This window comes from Martes martes (assembly GCF_963455335.1).
Source record: "Martes martes genome assembly, chromosome: 6".
In the NCBI taxonomy this organism is placed as follows: Eukaryota; Metazoa; Chordata; class Mammalia; order Carnivora; family Mustelidae; genus Martes; species Martes martes.
The window spans coordinates 115,845,854-115,859,486 of record NC_137893.1 but is presented as its reverse complement, the minus strand read 5'-3'; positions in this window follow the sequence as shown (position 1 = coordinate 115,859,486).

Here is a 13,633-nt window from a genome sequence, read left to right as displayed (position 1 = left end):
CTGAGCCACCCGGGTGCCCCCCAAGAAGGGAATCTTTAAGCTGAGCCCTGACAGGTTTCCTGGCTGGCTCAGTCAGTGGAGTGTGCCACTCTTGATCTTGGGATCACGCATTTGGACCCCATTTTGGCGGCAGAGTTTACTTAATGAGTATGCACTAAAATAAACTGAGGCCTGAAGGCTTTCAGAGACTAGAAATGAGAACATTCCAGGCATAAGGCACAGCTTAGGCAAAAATTTCCAGGCAACAAAGCACTTCGCATAATAGGGCAGGGGCGCTCCTCGACCAGGCCCCCAAGACCATCCTTTAGAGGGTTCCTGAGGATCAAAAACCTCAGACAAACACATGACTAGGAACCGGAGGGCACCTGCGGCTCAGGGCTGATCTGACCAGGTGAAGTGGAAACTGACATATCTGTGTTCTAAGGGGGGGGTGGGGGGGTGGGGGGCGGGTCTCAGGGAACACCTCACATCTTGCTCCCTGTTCTCCAAACCAGAGAGCTGTCTGCACTGGACTGAATGTGGGCTGGGTGACCACCCAGGTCAGAGGACACGGCTTTGGAGTGTGGGCCCGTGTGAGCAGCAGATACTCTCAAGTGAAAGAAAAGATCAATGCATTTCTCAGACCTCTCCTCTCAGGTTGCATGGACGTGATAGGTTCTGGAGTAGTAAAGCCTCAGGTTCTTCTGCTTCTTTTCACGTTCTGAAGGTTCTCCTGAATCAGCACTGGTATTCTTAAAGATGCACATGGCGGCTGAGGAACGTTTTATAATATTAAAAACAATTCATATTGACTCTTAAATTTGTATATATGTAGGTTGGGACAACCTGTGAAGCGTGATCACTGTTCCTCGGATTGACACATCAGATGCTATTTTGGGAACAGTTCTGTTCTCCTAAACATATTTAATAAGGCGGAATTAAAATGTCTGAAACTATTTAAATTCAATTACATTTTGCTACTTATTTTTTAATATATTTTTAAAAGATTTTATTTATTTATTTGACAGAGAGAGATTACAAGTATGCAGAGAGGCAGGCAGAGGGAGAGCGGGAAGCAGGCTCCCTGCTGAGCAGAGAACCTGATGAGGGGGCTCGATCCCAGGACCCTAAGACCACGACTGGAGCCGAAGGCAAGAGGCTCAACCCACTGAACCACCCAGGTACCCCTACATTTTGCCACTTGTTAATTAGAAAACGTATTTGCCGTTAAATTTTAATACATAATTTTGAATGTAAGGAAAGCCACTTTTGAAAGCATGTGAAAAATAACTTTATTAAAAAGGTTTCTTTCTTTAGGGGCACCTGGGTGGCTTAGTGGGTTAAAGCCTCTGCCTTCAGCTCAGGTCATGATCCCAGGGTTCTTGGATAGAGACCCGCATCAGGTTCTTTGCTCAGTGGGGGGCCTGCTTCCCCCCACTCCCCTCTCTTGGCCTGCCTCTCTGCCTACTTGTGATCTCTGTCTGTCAAATAAATAAATAAAATCTTTTTTAACAAAAGGTTTCTTTAATTTAATTTATTAAAGGTTTTATTTATTTATTTGAGAGAGAAAGAGAGAACAAGCTGGAGGGAGGGGCAGAGGGAGAGGGAGAAGTAGACTCTCTGCTGAGCAGGGAGCCACATAAGGGGCTTGATTCCAGGACACTGGGATCATGACCTGAGCCAAAGGCAGATGCCCAACCAACTGAGCCACCCAGGTACCCCAAGTTAATTTTGTTTTTAAAAAAGTTTTTATTCATTTATTTTAGAGAGAGGGAGAGAAAATGGAGGGAGGGGCAAAAAGAGAGGGAGGGACAAAATCTCAACCAGACTCCACACTGAGTGGGGAGCCTGGCAGGGGACTTGATCTCATGATCCTGAGATTGTGACCGGAGCTGAAATCCAGAGTCTGGTGCTTAACCAACTGAGCTACCTAGGTGTCCCTAAAAAGGTTGGCTTTTTGTTTGTTTGTTTTTGTTTTACATTTTTGTAGTTACTTTTGAGGAGAATGTATTCATATTTTGTATGCTTTGAATGCAATTATATATTTTTATTTTATTTTATTTTTTTTAAAAAGATTTTATTTATTTATTTGACAGACAGAGATCACAGTAGACAGAGAGGAAGGCAGAATGAGGAGGAAGCAGGCTCCCCGCTAAGCAGAGAGCCCGATGCGGGGCTCGATCCCAGGACTCTGAGATCATGACCTGAGCCAAAGGCAGAGGCCTTAACTCACTGAACCACCCAGGCGCCCCCAATTATATATTTTTAAAGATTTTATTTATTTATTTGACAGAGAGAGAGAACACAAGCAGGGGAGCAGCAGAGGCAGAGGGAGAGGCAGGATCTCCATCGAGCAGAGAGCCCAACATGGGAATCCCAGGACTCTGAGATCACAACCTGAGCCACCCACGCTCTTGCAATTATGTTTTTAAAAATCCTTCCAGAGGTCGCCTGGGTGGCTCAGTGGGTTAAGCCTCTGCCTTGGGCTCAGGTCATGATCTCAGGGCCCTGGGATCGAGCCCCACGTCGGGCTCTCTGCTCAGCAGGGAGCCTTCTTCCCCCGCCCCACCTCTGCCTGCCTCTCTGCCTACTTGTGATCTCTCTCTCTGTCAAATAAATAAATAAAATCTTTTAAAAGTATATTAAAAATTAATGCAGGTCCAGATCATGAGAGGAACAGAAAGTAGCAAAGTGGAACTCAGAAAAAAATGAAAGGAAATGTCTGGGTGTCGGTGATGCTAGATTTGGTGAGCATGTGTGGGGAATTTAGAGACAGTATAAATAAATATTCAGATTTGGGTCCGGTCTGGATTCAGGATTGAGCATCAAGATTTTGGTTAAAATGAAGGTCCGGGAGGGCGCCTGGGTGGCTCAGTCTGTTGGGTGTCTGCCTTCTGCTCAGGTCATGGTCTCAGGACCCCCAGCAAGGAGCCTGTTTCTCCTGCTCCGTCTACCCCTCCCCCTGCATGTGCTCTCTCTCTCTCTGTCAAATAAATAAATAAAATTTTAAAAAAATAAGTAAAATGAGGGTCAGTTTAGGAATAAGAATAAGATCAGGAATATGGATAACTTCTAATACCTTCTGACCTAACACCATTGCAACAGGCCTTTCTCCAAAGAAACTGTCTCAAGGCTCCCTAATTATACCTTGTTTCAGTTTAAAAATGACAGTTCTTAGCTTGATCATTGGCATTAGTCACCAGATTCAATTCCACATGAATTTTAGCCATTTTCTAAAATTAATTCTCCTTTTTTTTTCTTTATGTAGACTCCACACCCAGCGTGGAGCTCGACATGGGACTTGAACCCACGACCCTGAGATCAAGTTGGGCGCTTAACCAACTGAGCCACCCAGGTGCCCCTAAAATTAAATCTACTTTCAGAAGACAGAAATTCACCACCACCACCAGCTGGGACGCTGATAAATAGTGACTCCTACCACATGCCAGGCACAGTTCATCCTCACAGTAGGGCTTGCCTGGCTTCAGCTCAGAGAAGCTAAGTGACTTGCCCAAGTAACTTGGGGCCATACTGTTGACCAAACACCCACTCTGTGCCTGATATTTACTTTTGTTATCTCTAGTCCCTGTGGAAACTTTGAGAGGTGGCTGGGCTTATGGTTTCACCTCCCTGTGGCCCAGTTTTCTAGCCAGTAAAGTGGTGACAATCATGGTACGTGGCATTAGGGAAGTTTCCAGAATTGAATGGACTGATACGTGTAGGTGCTTAGCACAGCGCTGAGCACAGAGAAGGTGCCCTGTTGATGTCACTGAATATCAGTTTATCTTCGTTTCACAGATGGACTGATGGGAAGCCCAAGTCTCTGAGGGGCTCAAACCCAGGGATCCTTGGGTCAGTGTAGGTGGTGCAGTGGTGAAAAGAGGGGATCTTGGGAAAGTCTGAAGTAGTGGTTAAGAGCTGGAGATTTTACCCGGAAACAGTCCTGGTTCACCACACCCCAGCTGGGGTACCTGGGGCAAGCTTTCCCTCTGGCTTAAAATATCTTGCCCCTGACCTCAACTTCTTGACCTGTCGAGGTAGATGTGCACCAGGAAAGGATCCATTCAGGCAGGCTTATCAGAAACCTGGGAACCCCACGGCCTGAAGGTGTGTCCAGGCTCTGGCAAAATAGAAAACAGGCCTCAGCTTTGAAATGACCACTTTTTGCCAGGTTTACTTTTTTTTTTTTTTTTAAGATTTTTTTTATTTATTTGAGAGAGAGCAAGTGAAAGACAGAACACAAGCATGGGGAGGGGCAGAGGTAGACTCATAGCCCGAGCAGGGAGCCTGATGTGGGGCTCGATCCCAGGACTCTGGGATCATGACAAGCCAAAAGCAGATGCTCAACCAACTGAGCCACCCAGGCGCCCCTGCCAGCTGTATTTTGCTGAAGTTGTCTGGGGCTTCTTTCATCCATCAAGGTTCTGTCGATGTCATGTGGCTCCTGGCAGACTATTCCTACAAGGAAGTTTCTCTCGGTGAACCCTAGCCTTCCAGTGCCGGGGTCCTAGCCATAACCCTGCTTTTCGGATAAGGGAAGGGAGGCTCAGAAAGGCTAAGTCACTGTCCAGGGTCTCACAGGTGGACTGTGAGTGAGTAGGGCACAGACCAGCCATGGAGCTCAGAGCCCTGGGAGAGCACCACGGGGGCCCACAGAGGAGCTTTTGGATTGTGTGCTGAGTGAAGCTCTAGGTGCCTACTGGATGCTAGTTGCAGAAGCTGAAAATGGGATTCAAGCTCAGTTTTCATCAGCGTGGAGCTCACAGCCTGAGGGAGAAGTGTTGCTTGGCAGCAGAGGTGGCGGGATGGCGGGGTGGGGAGGGCAGAGAATGAAACAGGGCACTGACATCCACTCTAGAAAGTCTAGTGTGACAATGATGTTATCACAGGACTTCATGGCTTTTTGCAGAATCGATGTGCGTCTGGGCCGTAAGGGCTCTACGGGTCATGCAGTGTGGCCCCCAGCAGAATCAGGGGTCCAGAATGAGAGCTCATTCAATAACTATTCATTGAGACCATACTGTGTGCCAAGCACTGTTCTGGGTATTTGACATGTGGTAGTGAGCAAAATGTGCTAACCCCCAGACCTTGTAATGCTGACATTCTAACCTATTACACAGTGTGTTAGAAGGTGAGATGGGGCATCTGCTTGGGTCAGTTGGTGAAGCACCTAACTCTTGATTTTGGCTCAGGTCATGACCTCCTCATTGTGAGATTGAGCCCCACATCAGGTTCTGTGCTGGGCCTACATGGAGAGTAAGAGTCTCTCTCTCTCTACCTCTATAAAAAGAAAAAAGAAAAGAAAAGAAAAGAATAGAATGTGATACATACTGTGCAGAAAATAAAAACAGAAAAAGGGGGAAAGGTTAAAAGTATGAGGGGAGCAGGGGTTGCATATTAGAGTGATCAGAAAAGGTATCACTGGGAAGGTGACATCTGAGTAAAGATCTGAAGAGGTGACAGGTGAGCTGCATCAGTATCTGGCGGCAGAGCATTTCAGACAGATGAAACAACATGTGCAAAGGCCCTGAGGTAGGAATGTGCTCAGCCACATTTGAGAAACAGTAAGGCTGGAAGAGAGTGGGTGAAGGGGAGAGCAGTAGACAAGGTCATAGAGATACTTGGGGTGTAATGGAGGCCAAAGAGCAAGGGAATTAAGGTAACATTTAGCTCTACTTAGTGAGAACCAGGGAACATTGGAGGGTTTTGAGCAAATTTTAATAAGACCACTCTTATTAACATTCAGGAGGGTTGGGGAGGCAAGGAGGCCAGCAGTTCACCAGGCGGTGACCAGGTGAGAAGGTAGGGGCAAGACAGCCTACCCTGGCTCATTACTTTTGGGGTTAAAGGGTCAGGGTGGCACTCAGGTTTGGCTTGAGCAACCGGAGGCCTGGAGATTCCATTAACTAGGATGAGAAGGACCTTGGAGTTTCATGTGTGGGAGGTCGGGAGTCTAGTGTTGGATGCGTTCAGTTTTAAGTACCAATTGAGGGGTACCTGGGTGGCTCAGTCAGTTAAGCGTCTGCCTTCAGCTCAGGTCATGATCCCAGAGTCCAGGGATCAAGCCCTGCATCAGACTTCCCGCTCCGTGGGGGGGGTCTGCTTCTCCCTCTGCCCCTCCCCCTACTTGTGCTCTCTCTCTCTCAAATAAATAAATAAAAATTTTTAAAAAAGATTTTATTTATTTATTTGACAGAGAGAGAGACACAGCAAGAGAGGAAGCACAAGCAGGGGGAGCGGGAGAGGGAGAAGCAGGCTTCCCACTGAGCAAGGAGCCCAATGTGGGGCTCGATCCAATGACCCTGGGATCATGACCTGAGCCAAAGGCATCCACTTAACCACGGAGCCACCCATGTGTCCCGATAACTAAAATCTAAAAAAAAAAAAAAGAAAAAGTGCCAATTAAAGGGCACCTGGCTCACTCAGTTGGAAGAACCTGTGACTCTTGATCTAAAGGTCATGAGTTCGAGCCCCATGTTGGGTGTAGGGATTACTCAAATGAATAAATAAGAATTTTTAAAAAGTGAAGTGCCCATTGGATGGGCCTGTGTGATGTCACAGGGCAGCTAGACACAAGGTCTGGGCTAGAGGTATGACATTGGGAGTCACAGCCCCGTCTATCATAGTTACAGTCAAACACCCAGCTGGAATGACTGAGGGAACAAGTGAAGATAGAGCAGAGGGGGGACTAAGGACTGAGCACAGGGGCACCACAATGTTAGAAGGTGTCGGGACATGAGGAGGGACCAAACAAGGAGCCTGAGAAGGAGAAGCCAGGGAGGGAGGAGGAAATGCTGGAGTGTGAGAGGGGGAGCAAGCAATCGAGTCAGGTGCAGCTGAGAGGAAGGGCGACCGTGTAATTTATTGTGGAGGCCCATACACCTGGGAGTAGAGGCGGGGCTATTCACAATCACACTGGAGCAACAGACATAAACCAGGGCTGTCCCAGGCAGGCAACAGGTGTGGCTGTGGTAGGTGAGCAAGGAAGCTGGCTGGTGGCTGTCCCACGGTGGAGGTTGCTGGTGGTGCAGGCAAGGGCATTGCTGGAGGAGTTGGATGGGGGCAGCCTGGAGTGAGTGGGAAGAAAGGAAGTGGGGAAGGCCAGGGGAGCGGAGAAATGGGGTGGTACCTGGTGGGGGAGCTGATTGGAGTGGGAAGTGTTTTAAGTTAGGAGAAATAACATATTTGTAAGCTAAAGGGACAGGGAAAGGTGACAAATCCTCCAGCAAATGTAGTTTCTGGTGAAGTTGAAAGATAGTGGGAGTTGAGGGGCCAGAGGAAGCAAGCTGGGTCAGAAAGGGGGGGGGATGAGATGGAGATCCCCAGGGTCAGTGGTGACATGGTGATGATACACTCCAGTAGTGTAGGGCAAGTTGAGAAAGGAAGGGAGGCCAAGAGACAGACAGGCTGGGGTGAGCATTGGAAAGGTTTACTTGAATATGGAAATGACCAAGAATTAGCACAGGGACATACGGGAATGTCAGTGAGGCAGGACCCAATTCTTCAAAGAATGGTGTAGTCTGGTGAGATGAGATTAAAAACTGAGGTCCTTCTTAGGACTAGGGAGGGACAGGTAATTGTCTGGGAGCATCTACTTGTCCTCTAATATGTCTTCTTCCTTAATAATAAGCCTCTGATTTGTAGCTAAGCATAAGGATACCCAGAAAAACACATTTCCCTGCTTTCTTTACAACCATGTGGCCATGGGGCCAAATTCTGGCCATTGGGATGTAAGTGGAAATGTGCATGCCACTGCCTCAAAGTGTTCTTATGTGTACCCTTCTTGGTTATTTTTTCCTTCCCATGGGTTGGCAAGAGGGCCTAATGGCTGGAGCTCTCGCAGCTATCTTGAACCATGAGGTAACTTTGAGAAAGTGAACTATGACTGTGGAGCCACCAGCTAGAAGCCTTGATTCAAGAGAGAGAGAGAGAGAGGACAAGAAAAGAAACTCATCTTGTTTAAGTCACTGTGACATGGAGATTTTATTTTTTAAGATTTTATTTATTTATTTATTTGTGAGAGGGAGCACGAGCAGGGGAAGGGACAGGGGGGAGGATGGGGGTGGGCAGAGGGACAAGCAGATTCCCTGTTAAAAGCACAGATGCCAGACACCAGGGCTCAATCCTAGGACCCTGATATCAGGACCTGAGCTGAAGTCAGACGCTTAACCAAGTGAGCCACTCAGGTGCCCCAACATGGAGATTGTCTATGACTTGTAATTAAACTTAACATTAATGGCTCCGAGTGGAAAGTTATGTTTGGGTTGTACTGAAAATGACATTTAGTGCTAGCGGGTATTGGTGGATGCTAGGGTACCTTTGAAAGCTGTTGAACAGGATACAGGCTGACGGGAACTGGATGTCCAGAGAGGCTGTGGAGAGTAAGTTAGAACACACGCAGGAGACAGCGGAAGCAAGGATGCGTAGTTAAGTCTTGGCTCAATGACAGCATCTGAAGGACTGGGTTTGGACGTCAGGTTTTAGGAAGGTTGTGAGGTTGGCATTAGTTTAACTAGCAGTTTCAGGATTTGATCATGGTGAGAGTCAGGCTGGAGTGAGGCTTAGGGCTGCAATTTAGACCAGGGTTGGATTTCAGGTCAGAAATGGGAAGAGTGCCAGGATTGGCCTTGGGGTCACTGGAAGTGTCTGGCACACTGAGAAATGGGCACTTAGGGGTTCTGGGATATGGCTTGTGCTAAGGTTAACATCTGATGCAGTGGCTCCCAAGGGGAGATCAACTGGGAGAGGTGGACAACCTTAGAGCTTGGGGCCAGGCTGAAGGCAAATCTGGGGAAAACTGAAGCTCAGTCTGGGTTTGGGTAACTTTGGGGGCCATGGTGCCCAACCATGAATTGGAATCATTCAATGTTTTTTTAAAAGTTTATTTATTTTTTAGTAATCTCTATACCCAATATGGGGCTTGAACTCATGATCCTGAGATCAAGAGTTGCATGCTCTTCCAACTGAACCAGCCAGGCACCCCCACTCAGGAGTTCTGTTTTGTTTTGTTTTGAAACGCTGATGGTTGGCGTTACCTCCCAGAAATTCTGAGTTAGTTATTATGTAGTGGGGCTTGGACAGAAGGCATTTTAAAAGTTCCTTGGACAATCAGAGCCGTCTGTGGGGCCTGAGTTTCTCACTCTTTAAATTAATTCTCTTGGTCAAGTCGTGGTTTTCAAAGTAGGGTCTCTGGCCCAGCAGCATCAGCATCACTTGGGAACATACTGGAAATGCATGTTCTCAGGCCTTACCACTGACTGTCAGCAGCCGGGGAGCAGGGGGATGGGGGAGGGCGGCGATCAGCATTCTAGCACCCCTCTGGGGGATTCTCATGTCTACTCAAATTGGAGAATCACTGAAAAACAGCACCGTCTCTGGGAGGCCCTCAAGAAAAGACTTAACTCTTGGGCAGTTCTCCACGCTTCTCTGGGTTGTGGAACCTCATCTCTCCAGCTGTGGATGGCAAGCTCCATGAGGTAAGGGACTCTGAACATCCTGTTCACAACTGTCAGGGCCTGGCCCAGAGCCCGTGTTGAGGAACTGAACCAGGACAGAGAGACACAGAGAACGATCTGTGAACAGGGAGGGTCTCCCTTCTCTTTCTCTTGGTTCTGCAAAATGTGAGCCTAATGTTTGCTGGGTTTACAGATACAGATTTCTGGAACACATGGGCCCTCAAATGCCTATGGGGCCACCTGGCACTTGGGCCACCTGGCACACCTAGAGGTGTAGGTGCGCTCCAGCATGGGGCGTAATACCACCAGCCAGCGCCGGTCCCAAGTCCGTCTGCGCATCCCCAGTTGGTGCGTGACTGTGACGTTGGCCTGGGTGCAGGACTTGACAGGCAATGTACGACATTTTTCCTTTTTTTTTTTTTTTAAACTTTTTATTTTGAAACAATTTCAAACTTACATACACGTCGCAAGACCAGTCTAATGAACTCTGGAGTACCCTTGGCGGAAAGACCCCAACTGAGTTTTGCTGATTGCCGGAACAACGGCGTTTACCGGTCCAGGACCAGGCTTGGAGTGGGTTGTTAGTCTCCCTAGTCCTCTTGGAGCTGTGAGGTCTTGTCTGGGGGACTATGGCTATCTGCGATCTTCACTTTCAATTCCTGTGATTGGAGAGTCGCCTTCGGGACCCCGCTTCCGTGTAAGAAGCCACTTGAACGTCAGCTCAGCTGAATCTCCAGGGACCCTAGGGGTGAGCAGGGACAGTGAGCCAACCCAAAGCCAGGCAGGACTTGGCTTGATTGGCCCCTTACCTGGGCCAGCTGGGAGCATTCTCACCTCAGGTGCCCTCCAGTCTCCCCCTCACTGCTTTCCTCTGCAGTGATAGGAAAGGTGACCTCCGGCGTCCCCCCCCATCACATCAGTTCCCCCTGAGTGACTGGCTCCACGTGGGTCACCTGCTTCCCCTTGGATGACTTGGTTTCATTCGAGGATGGGATACTCGGATTGGCCAGTTTCAGTCTTGGGCCCGCCTAGGGGCGGGGCTCTCTATAACTGATAGCCCGACGCCCAAGAGAAAAGGGTCAAGCAACAAGGAAAAGGAGGGGTTCTGCTACTTCTGATCAGTCCGCAGGGGGAGCCATTGTCAAGAGTCAGGAACGATAATAATCCTAGCGGTATTACAGCTACTGGCTCAGTAGCAGTCCTCGTTTTTTTGTTTTTTAAGATTTTATTTATTTATTTGAGAGCGAGAGAGAGAGAGCGCGCGCGCATGCGAGCAGGGAGAGGGGCAGAGGCAGAGGGAGAAACAGACTCTGCTGAGCAGGGAGCCCCACCTGAGGCCCAATTCCAGGATCCCAGGATCGAGACCTGAGCTGAAGGCAGACGTTTAACCGACTGAGCCACCCAGGCGCCCGCTAGCAACCCTTGTAACACTTACTGAGAGTTTGCTGGCTTCCAGGCACTGTTTACTACAACCACTTCGTGTGATAGATGTTACTTTCAGACGCGTTTCCATCGGAGGCAACTTCACAGAGAGGCGCAGTCAGTTGCCCAAGGTCACACAGCCGTGTCCAGCAGACGCGGGGGTCCCACGTCCGCAGGGCCCTCTCCAGAGGAGGTGTTGGCGCACACAGGAACACACCCTGCCCCCTCCTCCGTGACCTCCAGCGGCACCTGGGAGCCCCGGGGGAGCAGAACACCTCAGCAGATTGCTTATCGGAAGTCCAGAGCCTAGAGCAAAGCCCGGAGGAGCAGAAAACAGAACGGGTGAGTTCATCGCCGTGGTTTGCCGCTGCAATACCGACATTTACAAAACCCCAGTGGTCAAGCCACACCCCAGACCAATTAACCAGGATCTCTGGGGTGGGGCTCAGGCTTCAGTATTCTTATGTGTTTTGTTTTGTTTTGTTTTTCGTAAAGATTTTATTTATTTGAGAGAGATAGAATGAGCAGGGAGAGGGGCAGAGGGAGAAGCAGGCTTCTCGCTGAGCAGGGAGCAGGACTGGACTGGGGACTCCATCCCGGGGCCTTGGGATCATGACCTGAACTGAAGGGAGATGTTTAACCTACTGAGCCCCCCGGGGCGCCCCAGGCTTTAGTACTCTTTTTAAGTCATCCCCGGTGAATTCAATGTCCAGCCAAGGTGGAGAACCACTAGTATAGAGGCCTTCTGGCTTAGTGGAAATAGCTGTAGGTTAAGATCTACCTGGGTTTGAGAGACTTGGCCCCATCATCGCAAGCTGTGTGACTTTGTGCCAGCCACTTAGCTTCTCTGAGCTTCGATGTCCTCATGTGTGGAAGATCTGTGGCAAAGATAGCATAGGGATTGTCAGGGCTGAATGAGATGTCCCTAAGGACCTTAGCGGCTCACCATCACTAGGATGAGGCTGTGGAATAGACTTTAGGGGCTTTGGGGGACCCTCAGACTCCAGGTTTTCCCACCTGGAGCTTCTGCTCCGACAGAGGGCCCTGAGGCTTCCAAATGCGGTGAGCTTGAGAAGGGATGGGCAGGCTGGAGTTGGGGCAAAGTGGTGGCGGGAAAGATGAAATAGTTGTGCGCATGCACTGACTTAGCCCCGCCATTAGGTGGCGACAGGCACACACCCACTGGGGGAGGACATCAGCCACGAGAGGAAGAGGGAATGGGAATAGCACAAAGATACTAGAGGACTTTTTTGTTTTGTTATGTTGTGTTGTGGTTTTTCTTTTTTGTGTTTTTTTTTTTTTTTTTTGAGTACTAGGTATGCTAAAATCTCATTTTGGTTCAAATTTATTTGCTTCGTGCAACAGTCCGGTGGTAGGCACCATTATCTTCCTTTAGCGGGTGAAGAAATTGAGGCAAGTTCTGCTAACTGGCAACTAGTAATTAAACCCAGTCGGTCTGACTCCAGATACTAGTCTCTTAACCACTGAGGTCATAGAAGGTCAGAGCTGCGAGGGCCTTTGGACGTTCTCGGGTCTTGTGATTCTTAAACCTGTTTGATGATAAAAATCACCTGAGGCTCTTTTAGAAAAATTTCAAATTCCTGGGGCCCAGGCCAGGCACTGAGTTAGAATGTCCCAGGAAAAAGGGGCCTGGGAATGTGTGTGGTTAGCAAGAGTGCCCCTTGGATCTGTTCTCAGAGAAGGAAAGTGACCTGTTCAAGGTCACATGGCCAGTCTCCTCCAAGCTCTTAACACCCTGAAATCCAGAAGCCAGGTCACCCCTAAAAGAGATGAGACAATATACCACATTATCCAGCAATTCCACTTTCGGGTGACTCCCTAAAGGAATTGAAAGCAGGGTCTTGAAGAAATATCTGAACACCCATGTTCACAGCAACATTACTCACAATGGCTACAAGGTGGGAGCCACCCTCAAGTGTCCGTCAACAGATAAATGAATAAGCAAATGTGATCGACATATACCACTAAATATTACTCCAGCTTAAAAAGGAAGGGGGGGCGCCTGGGTGGCTCAGTGGATTAAAGCCTCTGCCTTTCCTCAGGTCATGATCTCAGGGTCCTGGGATCGAGCCCCGCATGGGGTTCTCTGTTCATCGGGGAGCCTGCTTCCCCTTCTCCCTCTGCCTGCCTCTCTGCCTACTTGTGATCTCTGTCAAATAAATAAATAAAATCTTAAAAAAAAAAAAGGGAATTCTGTCACAGGCTATGACATGGATGAACTTTGAGGATGTTATACTAAGTACAATAAGCCCATCACACAAAGACTGTATGATTCCACTGACACAAAGTACATAGAGGAGTCAAATTCACAGAAGCAGAAAGTAGTATGATGGTTTCTAGGAGCAGGGTGGGGGGGCGGGAAGGGGGAAGAAGGGGATGGGGAGTTCGTGCTTAATTCATACACAGTTTGGGAAGATGAAAAGAGTTCTGGAGATGGATGGTGGTAAAGGTTGTGTAATAATATGTACTTAATATCGATGAACGACACATTAAAAAATGGTCAGAATGGTTCATTTTTATGTGTATTTTACCACAGTAAAAAAAAATATTGGAAAAAAAAAAGTTGACCACAATCTGTGCCTAGAGCTGAAGGGTGATAGTGAGGAGGAGTCAGAAGATAAGTATGATTTCTTTTATCTTTTTTTTAAAGTTTATTTAAGGATTTTTTTTTAAGATTTTATTTATTTATTTGACAGAGAGGGATCACAAGTAGGCAGAGAGGGGGGAAGCAGGCTCCCTGCCGAGCAGAGAGCCCA